This window comes from Orcinus orca, chromosome 9 (assembly GCF_937001465.1).
Source record: "Orcinus orca chromosome 9, mOrcOrc1.1, whole genome shotgun sequence".
Taxonomy (NCBI): domain Eukaryota; kingdom Metazoa; phylum Chordata; class Mammalia; order Artiodactyla; family Delphinidae; genus Orcinus; species Orcinus orca.
The window spans coordinates 61,243,847-61,265,532 of NC_064567.1; the positions used below are offsets into that span (position 1 = coordinate 61,243,847).

At 37.4% G+C, this 21,686-nt stretch overlaps 1 protein-coding gene and 1 long non-coding RNA gene across 4 annotated transcripts in view; one reads left to right on the forward strand and one right to left on the reverse strand.

Annotated features, from left to right (window-relative positions):
• UMAD1 (UBAP1-MVB12-associated (UMA) domain containing 1) overlaps positions 1–21,686 on the forward strand; it is a 252,524-nt gene that overhangs the window by 204,961 nt on the left and 25,877 nt on the right. The window lies entirely within an intron of this gene.
• LOC117199862 (uncharacterized) overlaps positions 1–21,686 on the reverse strand; it is a 197,114-nt gene that overhangs the window by 34,558 nt on the left and 140,870 nt on the right. Inside the window, exons 2-3 of the long non-coding RNA XR_004481210.2 lie at positions 19,674–19,775; positions 5,974–6,068 (exon numbers count right to left, since the gene is read on the reverse strand). This is a non-coding gene — a long non-coding RNA (uncharacterized LOC117199862). The remainder of the gene's footprint in view (positions 1–5,973; positions 6,069–19,673; positions 19,776–21,686) is intronic.

Below are 21,686 nucleotides of genomic sequence, written 5' to 3' on the forward strand. Positions count from 1 at the left end.
TTCCTTTCTGTCTTTAATCCAAACAGATCATCTCATATTCCCCTTACTCACCGAAGAGCGAGTCAGGAACAGATTAGCACTGATCCTCTCTTCCCAGATATGGCCTCGTGACATCATTTTTCAGGGGACTTTTAATCAGTATAATGTAAGTTCTATTTATAAGGGAGAGTAGAAAGACTACCGAAGAGACCAGGAAGATACTGTTTTATCTGTTTGTCTCCACTGACATCCTGTAATTAAGTGAGAGGGGAATGTTCATGGCTTTTAATGATACATTTAAAAACAGCCTCTTTTGAAATGTCGACTCTTTAACACTTCTTGTCACTGATAATCCTTGAACCTGACTTTGTGTAAGGCAGGATCCTACCACCATGGGAGATTCAGAGATGAGCAAAGCACACTTGCCACCTTCTAGGAGCTTAGAATAAAGTATTGAAGATAAGAAAGGTGCTCAGGTCTGCAGACTGCCATCAGCACTGTACAAAGTTCTGGGGGCGGGGCTCCGGGGAGGTAGTGATCACACTGATCAGGCCAGGGGCGTCCACAGAAGCTTCTTAGGAGCTGCATTTGGACTAGGACCTGAAGGATAGGTCAACTTTTGATAGACTAGAGGAAACGTTTTTGTGTAAGCAGAAGTACCAAGCTGCTAAAAAGGAGGCAGGTTCAGGGAGCAGTGATTGGATCTGCTAGGGCTGTAGTGACCTTGTAAAGGAAATGGCAGGAGATAAGACTGGAGAGACAGTCTGGGGTCACATTGTGGAGGGCCCTGAAAGGTAGGTAGAAAAATGTATACTTAATTCAGCTGTCAACATGAAGCCACTATATGGTTTTGATAGAGTGAAATAACCAGAGCCATACTTTAAAATGAAGCTGGCCCGGGGCTTCCCTGGTGGCGCAGTGGTTGAGAGTCCGCCTGCCGATGCAGGGGACACGGGTTCGTGCCCCGGTCCGGGAAGATCCCACATGCCGCGGAGCGGCTGGGCCCGTGAGCCATGGCCGCTGAGCCTGCGCGTCCGGAGCCTGTGCTCTGCAACAGGAGAGGCCACAACAGCGAGAGGCCCGCGTACCGCAAAAAAAAAAAAAAAAAAAAAAAAAAAATGAAGCTGGCCCCAGCATGCCAGGTGAAGTGCAGCCAGGACAGACTAGAGAAGAGGAGATGCATTCAGGGAGGTCGCCAAAATTAAGACCAGAGCCATCTCTGGAGGGTTGGCACTGGGAGTAAAAAAGAGAGTTATTATCTCCAGGAGGTATGAGTTAGTTAGTATTTCTTGATCTTGGCAACTGTCCTGACATAGAGTCAAAGCACAGGAAGGAGCTGGGTCAAGATGACTGGGAAGAAAGAGGGAAGTAGCTTTCATTGAAATAGTGATGTCAGGAGCGGGGGCAGATTTAAGAGAACTCACTCTTGGGAATTACCACATGATGGCATGTTTATACAAATAGACAAAGATAGCAGGACAGAAGAAGATTAATTCTAGATAGCCAGTGTAATGTTTCCAGTAAGCCTAGTGGAAAAGAATTATATTTTATCTCAACAACAACAAAATCAACTTGTATTGCTGAGGCATCCTATTAACATGGCAAATGAGAGAATATAAACAGAAAGCTTGAAGACATTAAACAAGTACATTTCTTGGAGCCTATTAACCTTTATCCTATGAAAAACTAATTGGCAAGCTATACATATATGATAAATGTCCAAAATATAGCTCTGTGTGTATGCCTAAAGAATATATTTAGTCACTGAAAAGCAGCTAGAACATTGGTTTTTCAAGTTTCTATTTGAAACACTTGGAATGAAGAAGCCAGAGCAAAATAGTATTCTCATATCTAATCTTAGGAGAGTCTGTTCTCTATCTCATTCTGTCCAGCACTGGTTTCCAAGGAGGTTCTGTGGATAATATATCATGCTATCAGGTTCAAGAATGTGGAGATCTACCCGAGTATCCCTAACATCCCTAGATAACCTGATACAATTCTGTCATCCATAAATTTCCTATCCTTTTTCCAGCCTTTTAACATTTTCAGGTTTCACCATGTCATTGAACAATAAATCTCATAATTCAGGAAACTATTACCAACTATCTTTTAAAAAGTCTTCTCAACCTTCATTTGTAAAATGAAAAGTCTGTAATGCATATGGTAGATGCTCTATTTATTTTTGGCCACGTTGGGTGTTTGTTGCTGCGCCCAGGCTTTCTCTAGTTGCGGTGAGCAGGGGCTACTCTTCGTTGCGGTGTGCGGGCTTCTCATTGCAGTAGCTTCTCTTGTTGCGGAGCACGGGCTCTAGGCACACGGGCTTCAGTAGTTGTGGTGCACGGGCTCAGCAGTTGTGGCTCGCAGGCTCTAGAGTACAGGCTCAGTAGTTGTGGCGCACAGGCTTACTTGATCCGCGGCATGTGGGATCTTCCCGGACCAGGGATCGAACCCGTGTCCCCTGCATTGGCAGGCGGATTCTTAACCACTGCGCCACCAGGGAAATCCCTATGCACATAATTTTGGTTGCCGTTTTCCTCTAGTAATGAGGCATTGTGGAAAGACTGTGAGCTTTGGGATAATATCTAGTTACCTGTTCTGTAAAATGCAAATAATGAAACTTCATCCTTCCAGTTGTTTAGGCTGACTTTGGAGTTATGCTGACTCCTTTTATCTCTCATACCTACATCCAATCCACTAGCAAATTCTGTTGAGTCTACCTTCAGTTACATCCAGAATCCATCACTTCTTGCCCCCTTCAGTCCCACCTCTGTCCAAGCAACCATCATCTCCTACCTGGATTACTAGAGTAGCTTCTTTTTATGTTTGTTTTTTGTTTTTATGTAATAATACTGGTAATTTTATTAATATAATCATTTCCATCAACATGCTAGCAGTGCATATGACAGAGCTGGACTTCTAGTGCAGAGTGTGAGTTCAGGCTGTGCTATGATTTCATATCCTGTGGTTTTGGCGTATAGTAGCTTCTTAGTTCTCTCTTCCATCCTTGGTGCTCTATTCTCAACTATGCAAAGGACATAGTGATTCTTTTCAAACATAAGGCAGATCACTTTCAATTACAAGCCAGAGTCTTTGGCCATAACCTCAAGGCCCCACACCATCTGGTCTCCCAATAGCCCCTCTCGCATTACCAATTTCCTTGTTCACGCTGCTCCAGCCTCACTGCCTCCCAGCTGTTCTGCCCCTGTCTCAGTGCCTTTGCATTGGCTGTCCTGGCCTGCAACACACTTCCCTCATCTCCTATCATTGTTTGTTCCATTATCATCTTCTCAGGAAAGCCTTTCCTGACTTACTTTATTTAAAATATAATTCCCCAATTCTCTCCATCCCTCCTTTCTATTACTAGACAATACATTTCACATGATTTTATTATATGTCCCTCCCAGTGCGTATATCAATGCCTGGCATAGTGGAGGTGCTCAGGAAATATTTCCTAAATGAATGAAAACAGCCATACTTTTAGGCACTGATTATTATATGCAGTTATACATCAGAACAACACATATTTGCTCAATAAATGTTACCTTCATTCTTTCCCTTTCATTTTTCAAGGCATAGCATATGGAGTTGCACACAGCATTCTGAAATCAAGTTTAACATAGTTTTTATGCAGAAAAGTCATCATTACTTAACATGTGACTATAGAACTGTACTGCACTAGTGTTTTCAGAAAGCATTCTTCCATTTTTCTGTCCACTCATTTAGGCTTATGAGATCTTCCTGCAATGTATTTATCTGTTTGAGATTGTATTACTTAGAAGGTATTAGTTAATACATTTACAAAAATGTTAGACCAGTTGTAGTAACAGTTTGCAGACACTTAGACTTAATTTTTTTTTCCATCTAGAAAATGTCTATTCCAAATTTTTATTTCAATTCCATGAATTATTTTTCTAACACCTTTTGGGGGAGAAAAGCTTGTCAAAAACTTTTTTTCTGTTGGAATCTCCAAGTACTTTAGTAATGATTATTTTCTGATTTAAACAATATATGTATACTTAGAAAATACTGTTTTGGGTACAAAGTTATTTCTATGCATATAAAATACACACATATACATTCAAGGGGGTAAATTATTCAGATATGCTACATTCTTATTTATGTTTTATCTACCTAATCTATCAAAGACTATTAGAAGTATATTAGTGACTACTAGTCACTCATCATCATTGTAATTCTATCATTTTCTGTCTGTATCTCTATGTTTTTGTTTTGTTTTGTCTATGTTAATCCTCTAATTTGATGTAACAAGATTTGGGACCTTTAAAGTTTATTATGGATTTTGTCTTTCATCAACAACAAAAATATATTTTATATATATATATATTATTGAATGAAAGATTCTTTAAATTCTATAGTGCTTTACAATTTTTAAAAGTTTCACACACGATATCATATAATCCCATAATAACCCCTTTCCCCCTACCCTATATTTCTTCTACATATTTTAAAAGTGTTTTGCTCTCACTTTTTACATGAAATTTTAATTGTAACCTCTATTTTCTTTTTGTTTGCCATTTAATTTTTAATCTTTCTTGTGATTTCTAGTCATTTACTCATTCACTGATTGATACAACACATATTTATTGAGCTCCCTGACAATACAGGCATGAGCACGACAGCCATGGTCCTTTCTTATGTAGCTTATATTCTAGTGCAGAGAATTGGGCAATAAACAAAATAATTCTAATAGTATTGTAAGTGCTATGAAGAAAATAAAATAGAATTATGTGCTAGCATGACAGGCAGCATGATAAGGTAAAAGTCTTATCTTTTATCCTTTTACTCCTTCTTATCTTTTAGTTAACGGAGGGGAATATTTTTGTCCTTCAATAAAGGGATTTAAAACACATTTATCAAAATAGCTGATATGTGTGATCTTACATCAGTTTTCTTATTTTAGGTTTTCTGGAGTCTCTTGCTTCCTTTTAGTTTTTGTTCTCTTCATTCCTATGGATAATATCTTTTTGGTTTTTTCTCCAATGATATGGAAGATGTTATTGTTCTTTTTTATGTAAGTGGTTATTTTATAGTCGCTAAAAACATTCTATAGTCTAAATTTTGCCTGTCAAATCCAAGAATTGTATCCTTTCCCCCTTTGTAACATGTAAAATGTAATCTTCCACACTCCTTCTTACTTATAGTCTTTATCAATATAATCTTAAAAGTTAGATTTTATTGGGCTTCCCTGGTGGCGCAGTGGTTGAGAATCTGCCTGCCGATGCAGGGGACACAGGTTCGTGCACCGGTCCGGGAAGGTCCCACATGCCGCGGAGTGGCTGGGCCCGTGAGCCATGGCCGCTGAGCCTGCGCGTCTGGAGCCTGTGCTCCGCAACGAGAGAGGCCACAACAGTGAGAGGCCCGTGTACCGCAAAAAAAAAAAAAAAAAAAAAAAAGTTAGGTTTTATTAATTATATTAAATAACTGTTCTTAATCTGGTTTTATATCTATAGCAATTACAGTGATTTATCTCCATATTTAACTGCTTTTCATGCTTATTATCAGTCTTTATACAATAATTTTATCTTCCTGAATTTCTTAATTATGATGTTAAACATCTCTAGATTACTTTAAGAATGGCGTGAATATAGGTTTAAGCTGTTGCATATTTAACACTGGTTTTCTGTTGTTTTTACATATGAACAGTAATTTTACTGGCTATAAAATTCTTATGTCACAATTTTTGTTTTGCTCAAAACTACATATCACCCCACTGTCTTCTGAGTAGGTAACTTGTTTTTTCTGTTTCATTCTTTAGTTTATTTTCCTTTGAAATTTAAAAATTTATCATACATAGCATAGTATGTGGGTCTCAAGACTCATTCTTTTTCAAAGTTAGTAGTAGTTTAGATCTCAGTTCTCTTCCCTCTGTACTCTATTTGTCATTTGTTCTCTTTTAAAATTTTGCCATTACATTTTTCAGTTACTTGATAATACCTTTTAAAGGGTCAAAGAAACCTGAAGTCAAAAACTTACCTTAAATTTTCCTGGGTTGGTAGTGTCCTCAGGCTCAGGCAGAAGCAAACATAAATCCTTTCTAGGGAATCCCTTTTCGTCAAGCCTAAAAGATTCTTATAGATACAATTCCAAGGAATATTAGTTCTTCAGTCAGAAATCATAAAATACAGAAGGAAACAAGGCTGGATGAGTGAGAGTTAACAAAAAATAGAAGAATCAGATCTACAGAGGTCTCAGATATCGGTATATCTCATACAATACAAAATAATTATGTTTACTGTATTTAAAAAATAAGCAGGCTTGAAAATATAAGAATCAAGAGACTTTTTAAAAAGATCTAGCATATTTGGAAAAGAACACAATGAGACATTAGGAATTAAAAACAGTCATTCAATGCACAGGTTGACATTTAGCATATTAGACACAAATGAAGAGATTTTTATGGGTTAAAAGATCTAAAGGAGTTACTCAAAATGTAACACAGAGACACAGAAATGCAAATTGTAGCATGGAGGATGCTAATATTATATATATTATAATAAAATAATAGCTATTAGTATAATAACTAATATTATAATATAATGAAATGTGGAGGTCTAACAGGCATCTTAACTGGAATTCCAGAAGCAGAGGGGTCAAAATCAGAGAATGGGGCAAAGACAGTATTTGAAAAGATAGGAGCTAATAACTCTCCAAAACTGGTGAAAGACATCAATCTTCAGATTTAGGAAGCCCCCCAAAATTCCAAAAAGAATGAATAGAAATCCACATTAGACATATCATAGCGAATGTACACAACACCAAAGACAACTAAGATATCTTGAAAGATTGCCTCAAAGGAAAGTAGACTTAAAGCTGACTTGTCAATAACAACAGTGGAGCCAGAAGGCAGTGAAATAATATCTTCAAAGTGGTGAGAAAATATAATCGTCAATCTAGAATTCCATATTCAGCAAAATTTTAAGAATAAGGGTAAATAAAATTATTTTCAGATATATAGAACCTGGAAGAATATACACCAAGAGACCCTCTCTAAAAGAAATTCTAAATGATATACTCAGGCAAAAAGAAAGTGATCCCAGATGGAAGACCTGAGCTTCAAAAAAGATTGATGAACTAAGAAAGTGGTTCATATGAGAATAAATCTAAGCTAAAGTTGATTTATAAAACAAAAATAGTAATGGCTTATAGCAAATAACTTAGGAAGGAAGTAGCTGAAATTAAAGCATTCTAAGGTCCTTGTTTTATGTAGGAAGATGGTAAAATCACTGGCATTTATTCTCTATTAAGTGCATGTTAACATTTCTAGGGTAATCACTAAAAAGAAATAGCATAATTTCTAAATATAGTGGAGATTTTAAAAGGAATAAAGACATTCAGTCAACCCAAAAGAAAGGAAAAGAATAGAAAAAGAAAGAGAAGCACACATAAGATGGCAGAATAATTGCAGATATATCAGTCACTATAATATGTGTAAACTAACAGAATCCTCCTGTTAAAAAGTTTATTAGATTGATTGGAAAGATAAACTAGCTTAAAAGAACTCTAAAAACAGTATTGTGATTTATATGAAACCCGTGTAGATTCTAAGGGTAGAGAAAGGTTTTAAGAAAAAAGATGACATAACTACAAATATAGTCAGAATAAACATTAAGGCAAAAGGTATTACCAAAGATAGAGGGTCACTAGGTCATGGTAAAAGGTTCATTTCACAAGGAAAATATGACCGTTGTAAAGTTGCATGCCCTTAACAACATAGATTAAAATTATGTAAAGTAAAAATGGAAAGGAACACAAGCACAAGAATAAAAAGAAAAATCTGTCACTGGAGTTGAAGATTGCAATATACTTCTCTTAGTAATTGTTTTATCAAATAGCCCAGGGATCAGCAAACTTCTTCTTAAAAAGTACCATATAGTAAATATTTTAAGGTTTGCAGGGCACATATTGTCTCTGTCATATATTTCTCTTTGCATTATTCTTAGTTCACTGGGCTGTACAACAATAGGCTGTGGGTCAGATTTGGCTGATGGGCTACAGTGTGCTGACCTTGAAATAGACAGTAACAGTCAAGAAGAGGGTAAATGATTTGAGCAACAGAATTAACAAGGTTGATATTGACCACAAAGATGTATATAATAGACATTCTTCTCAAGGATGCATGGAACATTCATGAATATACTTTTAGAAATAATTTGGCCTTTCTTCATAAATTGAGCATGTGATTCCTTCATGACCTAGCAATTCCACTCCTAGGCATATATCCTAATGCACTAGTGGACATGTAGAAGAATGATCACAGTAGCACTATTCATGATAGTAGGAACAGGAAACAATACAAATATCCATCATCCACAGAGTGAATACATAAATAGTGCCTATTCATAAATGGAATACTCAAAGGAAGGGAAAATGGATTTAAAAGTTCTTCACGTGGCAATATGGATGAATCTTAACATGGTATTAAGGGTATAAAGCAAGCCACAGAAGAATAAATACAACTATACGAAATTCGAAACACGCCAAGCTATACAGTATATTGCTTAGAGCTATAAATATTTGTGATACAACTATACAGAAAAGCAAAGCAAGGCTATACACAAATTCAGACTATCATTATATAGAAAACCCTAAAGATGCTACCAAAAACTGTTAGAACTAATAAATGAATTCAGTAGAATTGCTGGATACAAAATCAACCAGACAATGGAATATTACTCAGCCATAAAAAACAACGAAACAGTGCCATTTGCAGCAACATGGATGGACCTAGAGATTATAATACTAAGTGAAGGAAGACAAAGAAAGACAAATATATTACATTGCTTATATGTGGAATCTAAAAATTGATACAGATGAACTTATTTAGGGGCTTCCCTGGTGGTCCAGTGGTGAAGAATCTGCCTTACAATGCAGGGGACGTGGGTTAGATCCCTGGTCAGGGAACTAAGATCACACATGCCACGGGGCAACTAAGCCCACGCACCACAACTACTGATCTCGCACACCTCAACTAGAGAGACTGCGTGCCACAAACTACAGAGCCCACACACTCTGGAACCTGCACGCCACAACTACAAAGGCCACACGCTCTGGAACCCACGTGCCACAACTGCAGAGTCCATGTGCTCTGGAACCTGTGCACCACAACTAGAGAAGAGAAAACCCACATGCCACAACTAGAGAGAACCCCGCGCACCGCAACCAAGAGCCTACGTGCCGCAATGAAAGATCTGGCATGCCTCAATGAAGATCCTGTGTGCCGCAACTAAGACCCGATGCAGCCAAAAATAAATTAAATAAATAAATAAATAATCTTTAAAAAGAATGAACTTATTTATAAAACAGAAATAGACTCACAGACATAGAAAACAAACTTATGGTTACCAAAGGGAAAAGGAGGGGAGGGATAAATTAGGAGTTTGGGATTAAAATATACACACTATTATATATAAAATAGATAACCAAGAAGGACCTGTATAGCACATGGAACTATACTCAATGTGTATAATAACCTATAATAGAAAAGAATCTGAAAAAAGATAGATACATATGTATAACTGAATCACTTTGCTGTACACCTGAAACTAACACAACATTGTAAATCAACTATATTTCAATAAAATTAAAACAAAAAATCAGTTGCACTTCTATACACAACAATGAACTATCTGAAAAAAGAAAATTTAAAAATCCCATTTACAGTAGCATCAAACAATAACATACTTAGGAATAAATTTAACCAAGGAGGTAGAGGGTGTGTACACTGAAAACTATAGGACATTGATGAAAGAAAGAAGACACAAATTAATGGAAAGATACCCCTGTTCATGATTAGAAGACTTAACATTGTTAAGATGTCCATACTACCCAAAGCTATCTATAGGTTCAGTACAATCCCTATCAAAATTCCAATGGAATTTTTCACAGAAATGGAAAAAACAATCTTAAAATTCATTTGGAACCACAAAAGACCTCATATAGCCAAAGCAATCTTGAGAAAGAAGAATAAAGCTGGAAGTACCAAACTTCCTGATTTCAAACTATATTATGAAGCTATGGTAGTCAAAGTGTGGTACTGGCATTAAAAACTGACACATAGTTCAATGGAACAGAATCAAGAACTCAGAAATAAACCCAGGCTCATATGGTCAACTAGTATTTGACAGGGAAACCAAGAAAATGCGATAGGGAAAAGATAGTCTCTTCAATAAATGGTTCTGGGAAAACTGGATATTCACGTGCAGAGAATGAAATTGGACCCTTATCTTACACTGCTTACAAAAATTAAGTCAAAATAGATTAAAGACTTAAATGTAAAACCTGAAACCATAGAACTCCTAAAGGAAAACATAAGCAGTAAGCTCCTTGACATTGGTCTTGGCGATGTTTTGAATATGATGCCAAAAGCAAAAATAAACAAGTGGGACTACACCAGACTAAAAAGCTTTTGCACAGCAAAGGAAGCCATCAACAAAATGAGAAGGTAACCTACAGAGTGGGAGAAAGTATTTGCAAACCATATATCTGATAAGTGGTTAACATCCAAAATATATAAAGAACTCATACAACTCAATAGCACAAAATCAAACAATAGATTAAAAAATGGGCAGAGGACCTGAATAGACATTTTGTCAAAGAAGGCATACAAGTAGCCAACAGGCACGTGGAAGGGTGATCACTAATCATCAGGGAAATGCAGATCAAAACCACAATGAGATATCACCTCATACCTTTAGAATAGCTGTCATCAGAAAGACAAGATATAACAAGTGTTGGTGAGGATGTGGAAAGAAGGGAACACACTGTTGGTAGGAATGTAAATTGGTGCAGCTGTTATGGAAAACAATATGGAGGTTTCTTAAAAAATTAGAACTACGGCTTCCTTGGTGGAAGTAGTTAAGAATATGCCTGCCAATGCAGGGGACATGGGTTCGATCCCTGGTCCGGGAAGATCCCACATGCTGCGGAGCAACGAAGCCCGTGCGCCACAACTACTAAGCCTGCGCTCTAGAGCCCGCGAGCCACAACTACTGAGCCTGCGTGCCACAACTACTGAAGCCCGTGCGCCTAGAGCCTGTGCTCTGCAACAAGAGGAGCCATGACAATGAGAAGCCTGCGCACCGCAATGAAGAGTAGCCCTGACTCGCCGCAACTAAAAAGAAAACCCGCTCTCAGCAATGAAGACCCAATGCAGCCATAAATAAATAAATAAACATATATATATATATTAGAACTACCATGTGATCCAGCAATCCCACTTCTGGGTATATACCTGAAGGAAGTGAAATCACTATTGAAGACATATTTGCACCCCTATGTTCACTGTAGCATTGTTTACAATAGCCAAGATATGGAAACAACCCAAGTGTCTATTGACGGAGGAATAGATAAAGAAAATATGATTTTTATAAATATAAATACACACACAGTTGATTCTTGAACAACATGGGGTTTAGGGAAGCTGACCCACTGCACAGTCAAAAATCTGCCTGTAACCTGTAGCTGGCCTTCAGTGTATGTGGGTCCTCAGTATTCATGATTCAACCAACCTTGGATCTTGTAGTACTGCAGTATTTACTATTGAAAAAAATCTGTGTATTAATGGACGCATGCAGTTCAAACCCATGTTGCTCAAGCGTCAACTGTGTGTATGATGGAATATTAGTCATAAAAAAGAAGGCAGTCCTGCCATTTGCAACAACATGGCTGAAACTTGAGGACATTATAGTAAGTGAAATAAGTCAGAAACATACTGTATGATCTCTCATATATGTGGAATCTAAAAAAACTGAACTGAAACAGAGTAGGTTGGTGGTTGCCAGGGGGTGGCAGAAGTAGGGAGATGTTGGCCAGAGGTACAGACTTCCAGTTAGAAGATGAATAAGTTTTGGGGCTCTAACCTGTAGTATGGTGACTAAAGTTAACAATATTGTATTGTATACTCGAACGTTACTAAGAGAGTAGATCTTAAATGTTGTCAACACATACACACAGAAACACAGTAACAATGTGAGGTGATTAAGGTGTAAGTGACCTTATTCTAGTAATCATTTCACAATATATACCAAATCATCACATTGTATACCTTAAACATATAATGTTTTATGTCAATTATATTTCAATATAGCTGGAAAAATAGGAACAGCATTTACTTCCTAGTGAGGGAAGGAAGGGAATTGGGGGGTGGGGGTGGGCGGGCAAGAGGGATGCAGAGTAAACTTCAGAGTTCCTAGTAATGTTCTGTTCCTTAAACTGAGGGGTAAAATAGAGGTGTTTGTTGTATTTTATCCTTTGTGCTTTACACATATTTTTAATATATTATCTCCTCATTGTTTGAGAAATGAAATAAAATACACAGTAGGGATGGAGTAAGGAAGTGTGGAAACAACAAGGATGGAGACTTTTCCCAGGCATTTTACCACACAGAAGAACAGAGCAATAGAACAGTAGGAGGAGAGAGATACGAATAAAACCTTTTTTTATAAAAAGTAGATGTTATACCATATTGGATACTAATAGGAGTGGTAAAGAGGTAAAAGTCATAATGAGGACAAAGAAGGGGTAATTTCAAGAACAAAGTTCTTAAGAAGTGAGTGATGCAGTGTACAAATGAATGGTTTGGTCTTAGGGACAGTTCATCCCATTTAATGCGGGGTGGGGGAAATTATATGGTGCAGTTGCAAGTAGGTTGGTAGATTTATTGGTGGGAAGGGAAGATGATCTCTAGAGATTTTTGGCCATAAATTTAAAATGAAACTAGTCAGCATGATCCTGTGCTTTCCTCCAACCCACATCCAGCTACTCAAGTGCATGCAGGTTTGCAGTTGGCATAAAATTGGGTTTAACTGGGCTTGAGGTTTTTCTAGATAAAAATTAGGTAGGAACAAACAAGGCAATGGAAGGTGTGTACAATGAAATAATTACAGTGATGAAACAGAATCATGCTGGATAAAGAAGCAAAAGATACAATGATATCATGGACAATGAAAAAGTGGCTTGGCTATCTTTGTGGGTCACTGAATTGCCAGGGTACAGCTTCTAGAGTGTGTGAAGTAGATTGTTAGGAGGTGGTAGTGAACGTGTGCGATGCATGAAATAGAGTTCTGGAATTAGAATTTTTATTATTAATCTCAAGGTCTAAGATGACCATGGAAGTACACGGCTGCTGTGGTTGAACAAAAAGGATTTTAGAGGTCATGGAACTGAAAGGATGGAGTATTGAATGGGTTGGGTATTCATGGTTTTCAATCCTGGCTGCACGTAATCGGAGGAGCTTTCAAAGACTATCGATCAATGCCCAGGCCCTTCCCCAGACCAGTTAAATCAGGATCTCTATGTGTAGTTTCCGGGGAACTGCTATTTCTTAAGAACTCCCCATGTGATTACAATGTGCATTCAGGGTTGAGAACCACGAGTCTACATGAATGTTGGCATCGCCAAGAAAGATCGTAAGAGAAATGGTAGAGAAAAGTATGGTTAGCTGGGGGAGTACAGGAGGAAGGAGGGATGATTCAGAGGATCACAGTCTCCTTGAAAGGCACTTAGCTCAAGTCATTTCTTATAGTGTGTGCACTCAATAAACGGTTTCTACTATTATTTTTGTTGTTATTATTATCATTATTATTGACAGTAGCAACAGCAGTAGTATTATCCAGGGAGAAGAGTCCAGATCTTTTATTAAATTCTCAAAGTGTCTTTACAAAAGGTTAAAAATCACTAGTTTTAGATGATCATCAAGAAGGGTTCCTAATAGAGTTTGGGAAAAAAACCCCTAGGAGCTGGCAGTATTCTTAATTGACCTTCCAGAGTAATACTAAAGCAAGAAGGAGCTCCATCCCATCATTGCCTGACTTGGCAGTCCGCAGGCATCAGAAGCCAGCTGGTCGGGAGTTGGATGCAACTCCCTGCCCTGGGAGCCAAATAATTGCCTAATAGACCTTATTTTCTCTTGTCAAACCTAAAGGCTAAGACAAGCTGATGAGTGTTGCCCCACTAATAGGAACCTAAAAGCCTTAGTTGTGTTTCAGCGTTCCTGTCGCAGAGTTGGGAGTGAGGAGAGGAGACACATTAAACATACAACACTAGTATTTTATGTTTTCAAATTGCTTTACGTGCATCTTTTACAGTCTTGCCCCTTCCTCCACAAAGGGAGAGTGTTATCAGTCAGGGTGAGCAGTACTATTTAAAGCTAATGTAGGGGCTTCCCTGGCAGTCCAGTGGTTAGGACTTCACCTTCCAGTGCAGGGGGTGAGGGTTCAGTCCCTGGTCAGGGAGCTAAGATCCCACATGCCTCGCAGCCAAAAAACTAAAACATAACACAGAAGCAGTATTGTAACAAATTCACGAAAGACTTTAAAAAAAATGGTCCACATCAAAAAAATCTTTAAAAATAAATAAATAAAGCTAATGTGTACTTGTAGGTACTTAGTGACTCCTCAAGATGTAGTCTCACTAAAGAATGCAAAGAATACTAGGTACAAACTAACAGTGTAACATAAATAATCTTATTTTTGTGTTATTGCACACAAAAGCATGTTTTCGTGTAGATTCACTGGCTCACCAGGAAAGCTGGCAGGCAAACACCTTAGAAAAGATAATGTCAAGGAAAGAATTGGGAAACATTCCCAACTGGAACATTCCAGGTTAGTTCTATTCTAGTTTGAGGAAGAATAAGATACATCTGTCCCTTTATATCCAACCAGATTTTAGTTTGCTATAAAGAGACATAACCTCCTCTGTTTTATTCCCAATCCTCTCTGTCCTCCATGATAGTTCTTATCAGCTTGTGTTACAAGTAAATAAAAGAGCTAATCTAAAAACCTATCACCTGATAGAGGAAGACATACAGTTTTCTCCATGGCCGTCTATAAAGCAAAAGTAGTGATGACAAGGCTGGATAATGATCCTTTCCAGTAAAGAATGTCATTCCTGTACAGCGTCTCTGTTGGGTATGTTAGGTAAGCAAAGACAGTAGAATAACCAAAGTTTGTTTTATAAATCAGTCATCTTTTAAGTACTTCAGCTGTGTTTCTGTCCTTATTTCACACCTGAAATTGCCAACTTTTCATTGACTAATTGTGTGACACTGACCTAGCTCTGTGAGCTCCAGTCCTCACTCTGTAAAATGAGGGTAACTCTCTCTCTCTCTGGCTTCTTCACAGGGTTGCTATTAAAAGCAAATGAGGTTATGGATGTGGAATACTTTATAAATTAGAAATTGCTACATGTAATGGTTTTTGTCTTCATTATCATTCAGGTTCTGTACTTCTAGTCTAAAAGATGGACCTTAATTTATTTTGATAAGCATGACCAAGACCTAGACAGGTTTAAAACATGATATGGCATTACCAATGTGGGCATAAGAATAGGACATTTAAAAGTTTTTATTGTGAGCCATCAAAAATTTAGAATGCTTTATTAAGGTCTAAAAGAAAAATAGTATTGTTTTCTGATAACCTGTGGGCATTTTTCTGATGATGCTCAGTAAAATATAGCAAAGCAAATCAAGTTGCCTTTTGACTTTTTGGACTGCTATTATGTGAATATTTTATTGAGAAGAAAGTTCACTATCTAAAGAAAGCTATTATTACCCTAGGGAAAAAAAATACAAAGAGTACATCTCTCATTCAATACATATTCTTCAGAAATCTTGGTCACTGGAAGTCCATTGTTGTGTCTTTTAGCCTCCTTGAGAAATTCTTTTTTTCCCCCATTCAACAAATATTTCCTAAGCACCTGTTCTTTGCCAGGCATGGTTCTCAGGGTTGGAGTTAGAACCCTGAGAATTCTATCTCTATTGGAGATAGAATACAATTATGAACAAGATAGACACGGTCCATTTCCTCCCAGAGCTCAGTCTCTGAGGTATAAAGGCAGTTCCAAAACCCTATTGCAGTCTGTTCCGTGACAGTGAAAGGTGGGGACACCCACATCTGTGCCAAGTGGAGAATCTCACCATTTCTCACATATGACTATGTTTAAGATGGCCCATCCCATACTGCCAGCCCTTCAAACAGCAGTCTGGATGCACACATTTCAAAACCTATTTAGTGAACCTACTTTGCAGCAACTAAATAAAGTCTCCTTGCCACTTTAAGAAAAACACAAGATGCCATATTAAGGCCCCTGCTTTTAAGGTTGAGCACTTGACTGCAAAATTTGTGAAAGGTCAGTTGCTTCAGCATGTAGGTATCCCTGTCAGGGCCCACACGTGTCTATTCTTGGCCCGATCAATTGCTTAGTGGGTGCTTCTAGAACTAAAATGATTGCTTATAATCTGGCAGATTCTTCTGTGAGGAATGGTAAACCTTATTTTAAAATGAAAGAGTCTCAGAACTTAGAGTACTTTTCTACTGATTCCTTCTAGAGCTTTATGTACATCTGTACACCCCTGTTTCATTCAACCAGTCTCTGCATGGATTGGCAATTAAGAGTCCTATTCTTGTTCTTACACTTAGAGAATAAATGAAAGGAGAGCAAGTAAACTGCCTATAGTTGTGATATTTAATATAACCTAACGTTTTATTGTGCCATATATTTCAGTTGAGTTTAAACCTGTTCACGAACATGGGACTAGTAGGCTGGAGATAACCTTAAGAGCGTATAGAAAGGAAGGAAGATTTATTACAACTTGGTTGCTGTATTTTCTGCAGTAAGGATTTCTTAACCACCTCGGGATTCTCAGATAAAATCTTTTCCATCTAGGAAAAAAAGTTCCAGCTTTGGGGCCAGACTGACCTAGGTTACAATCCCACTTCCACAATTTACTGAATTGACATTACTTGAACAGCTAACATGCTCCAGGCTCAGTAATGTAAATTCTGTAATCCCCCCAAACCATTCCTACCTCCAATCTCAAAAATTAGCAGGGCGTCTCTCCCTCCCTCACACATAATATTTTATAAGTTTAACATAGAGCTTTGCTAACAAGAATAAACTGAGATACTAATTCTTGGTTTATGACAAAAGCATCCTTTCCTGCTTGCCCGTGGGAGGGAGTAAATGCTTTCATGTAATGACATGAATCCTTATCCTAAATTCATAGCCTCCATCCACTTGACTGAATAAAAATGTGTGGCTGGGGACTTCCCTGTTGGCACACTGGGTAAGAATCAGCCTGCCGGTGCAGGGGACACGGGTTCAAGCCCTGGTGCGGGAAGATCCCACATGCCATGGAGCAACTAAGCCTGTGTGCCACAACTACTGAGCTTGCGCTCTAGAGCCCGTGCGCCACAACTACTGAAGCCCGCGTGCCTAGAGCCCATGCTCTGCAACAAGAGAAGACACCGCAATGAGAAGCCCGTGCACCGCAACAAAGAGTAGCCCCTGCTCGCCACAACTAGAGAAAAGCCCTCACACAGCAATGAAGACCCAACGCAGCCAAAAATTTAAAAAAAAAATAAATCTTTAAAAATAACCCACGTGGCTGAAGTTGCTTTGGTGACCACTCTGGTTCCTTGTCCTCCTTCCTCTTAACAAGAGGCTGGCATAGCCTCCCCACACATTCATTATGTGGTCACCTGCAGATACGATTCCTGCAGAATCTTCATGTGAATCTCAAGGTGTGGGAACCGGTTGATGAGAGGGCACAAATTATGCGCCATGCAGATTTTTGCCTTCAGTAAGCTCCATGCCACAGTCCTACCATTTCTCCTGTCAAGGTGCAGCTCAAGGTTTAAATTTCACTCGTCATTTAGGACCTGATTCTTTTAAAGTGGTTTGCCTAACTATGCTTCTATCAATAACTTTTAATGTGTCTTGTTAATACCTCTTCTTAGAGGAGCCTCGGGGCATTTTACAATACTGACTTCTGGTGGTAATTCCTTCCCCGATTTCACTCTGCCACAGCTATCATTAATTGATGCTCAGGTCAGAATGACAGCTTTTCTTTTGGTGTGACTCCACCTAGCAAGTGACTGTCTGAATTTTTTTTTCTTTTTATATTTTTCCTATTTTAGTTCAGGCTGTAAGTTCCCAGTAAAGTTAGAGTATACGAATGCAAGGCTAAATCATAAGTAGGTAAAATTTTTCTCAGGCATCTACCCTCCACAGATTTCTGATCCCTACTCCCCCAAAGTCATGTAAGATGCTAGTGATCCAACTAATATGAAAAACTCAAAACTCACATCCACATCAAGTATTAAGGACCCTTTAATTTGCTACTTACAGCCCATATGCTTCTAAAAAGATTTTCCATTTGCACTACATAATGCTTAATTTGTCAGTTTGTTATCTTTCTACGATTTATATTGTAAAACATTGAGAAGCACAGATAATTTCTGTGTACTACAAAGGAATGCCCATCATAGGTAGATTTTCAGGCTTCTGCAGTTGAGGACCTTTACAGTGCTGCTGTTAAACCACACTGTGTGGATAGCTAATTTCATTAAGCCTAATTTCTGCTGGTATGCCTTACTTTTAATAGTGAAATACTCCTGAAACATTTTACGTAAATTATTGGAGAATGGACTTCTACAACTGCCTCTACACACGTGGCTGTTGGGCACATGAAATATGGATTGTGTTGAATCTGAATTGTGTGCTGTTAAGTGTAACATACATACTGGATTTCACAGACATAGTCTGGAAAAAGGAATCGAAATTTTCTCATTAATTTTTTTATATTGTTTTTCGAACTGACATTTTAGATATATTGGGTTAAGTAAAATATATTGTTAAAAATTAATTGTACCTGTTTCCTTTTCCTTTTTTACCGTGGGAAGTGGAAATTTTTAAATTACATGTAATGGCTCTCATTAGTTTCTATTTAACAGGACTGATCTAAAAAGATCCTCTAATCCAACCCCTTCATTTTAGACATAAGAAAATCAAATAGAATTCATAGAAATTAAGTGACTTGCTTTTTTTAAGTCACAAAGCATCTTATTATAGTAGTAAGTAGTAAAGCGACCAGTGCCCTTCTCAGTGAGATCAGCTTTTTGTGACTCTTATACTTTTTTATAGGAGGAAGTGTCTATCCTTAGAAGTCTTCACTGAACCCTTTAGTTAGAGCAAAGATTTTTTTTTCTATAGTGCAAGTAAAAAATCCTTTTGTTTTATGAATTTGAAATTTCAGTTATTAGCTTTTCTTAAGACGGAGGTAGTTTTCCCTATGAAAATCTTGCAAACAGAACACTTAGGGCAGTGGAAAATATTTTTTTTAAAGATCCAGTAAATACCATACTAGAATTTTCCATCTCATTTGTACTTTTGTAATACAGATATGTCATAAATTTCAATTTCTTATTGGGTAAGCTGTAGTCGTACTATCATGTTAGCATATTACTAGGAAATGATACTAGTAAGAAGTGAGGCCTCCAGGCTATATATTTCCTTGGTAAATTGCTAGGCAACTAGTTATTTTCTCTTGCTAAGCTTTAGAACTCTCTATGTTAGTATTGTGAGAACAGCCTATATTTGAGCTAAAGAATTGCTCACGTGTAGAAAAGTCATCCAGAGTTCAGTTTTAAGAGCGGTATAGAGTGGTGTTCTGTGGTGTATGAACTATGACCTTGGACCAATTATTTAATGTCTCTGTGCCTCACTCTCCTTGTCTCTAAATTAGGGATAATACTACTCATGTATAGGGTGGTTGTGCGGGTTTGAATGACACATATGTAAAATATATATGTATGGCATAATATTCCATAATATCTCATATTATCAATTTTACCTTAGTACAAAGAGAAGATAAAAGAGCAAGTGTTTGTTCTTACCTTTAAAATATTTTTAGCCTCTTCCTCCTCTTTCCCAGAAATCTTCCACCATTGAAGTAAGAGTTCTCGGTCAAAGCTGCTTATTAAGGACATCTTCTTTTCCTTAGAAATATATAAGTTTTTAATTGTTATCAGAGAGAGATCACAATCCTTACAACACTTATAGACAGAGATACTCTCATTACAAATACAATAGGCATGAAGTATCACATTTATAATATAAAATGTAAACAGATGAGACTTTATTAAAAAGCTCATCTAAATAGTAGTATTTTTTCCATTTGCACCAAAATAATAAAATACCTAGGAATAAATTTAACAAAGGAAGTAGAAGACCTATACACTGAAAACTGTAAGACACTGATGAATGAAATTGAAGAAGACACAAATGAATGGAAAGATATTCTGTGCACATGGATTGGAAGAATTAACTTTGTTAAAATGTCCAAAGCAATCTATGGATTCACAGCAATCCTGTTCAAAATTCCAATGGCATTTTTCACAGAAATAGAAAAAAACAATCCTAAAATCTGTATGGAATCACAAAAGACCCTGGGTAATCAAGGCATTCTAGAGAAAGAAGAATAAAGTTGGAGGCATCATGCTCCCTGATTTCCAACTTTTACAAATCTATAGTAATCAAGATAGTATGGTATTGGCATAAAAACAGACATGTAGACCAATGGAATAGAATAGAAAGCTCAGAAATAAACCCACATGGTCAGTTAACTTATGACAAAGGAGGCAAGAATATACAATGGGATGACAGTCTTTTCAGGAAATGGTGTTGGGAAAACTGGACAGCCACATGCAAAAGAATGAAGCTGGAACACTATCTTACACCATACATAAAAATTAGGTCAAAATGGATTAAAGACTTGAACCTCAGACCTGAAACCATAAAACTCCTAGAAGAAAACATAGGTGGTACGCTCCTGGACATGGGTCTTGGTGATGATTTTTTTGGATTTGACACCAAGAGCAAAGGCACCAGAAGCAAAAATAAACATGTGGGACCAAACTAAAATGCTCCTACACAGCAAAGGAAACCATCAACAAAATTAAACCATCAACAAACCATCAACAAAAGTAACCTACACTGTGGGAGAAAATATTTGCAAACTGTATATCTGGTAAGGGGTTAATATCCAAAATATATAAAGAACTCATAGAACTCAATAACACAAAAACAATGTGATTAAAAAATGGGCAGAAATCACAATAGACATTTTTTCAAAGAAGACATACAGATGGCCAACAGTTATATGAAAATATGCTTAACATCACTAATCATCAGGGAAATGCAAATCAAAACTACAATGAGATATCACCTAAAACCTGAAGAATGCCTATTTTCAAAAAGACAAGAGAGAACAAGTGTTGGTGAGGATGTGGAGAAAAGGAAACCCATGTGCACTGTCGGTGGGAATGTAAGTTGGTGCAGCCACTACTGAAAACAGTATGGCGGTTCCTTAAAAATAGAACTACCCTATTATCCAGCAATCCCACTTCTGGGTATTTATCTAAAGGAAATGAAAGCACTAGCTCAAAAAGTTATATGTAACCCCATGTTTATTGTGGGATTATTTATAGTCGCCAAGAAAGGGAAGCAACAACCTAAGTGTCCATCAATGGATGAATGGATAAAAAAAAGTGAGACATATATATGTATTTTATATATATGTGTGTATTTATATATATATATAAAATATTATGTATAATGTTATATATATGAATATTTCAGTCATAAAAAAGGAGGAAATTTTGCCATTTGTGACAACATGGATGGACCTTGAGGGTGTTATACTAAGGGAAATAAGTCAGGCAGAGAAAGACAAATACCATATGATTTCACTTATATGTGGAATCTAAAAAAACAAACAGACAAACAAACAAAAAAAACATATTGGTGGTTGCCAGAGGTGGAGGTTGCTGGGAGTATGGTCAAAAGATGCAAACTTCATGTTATAAAATAAATAAGTCCTGGGGATGTAATGTACAGCATGGTGACTA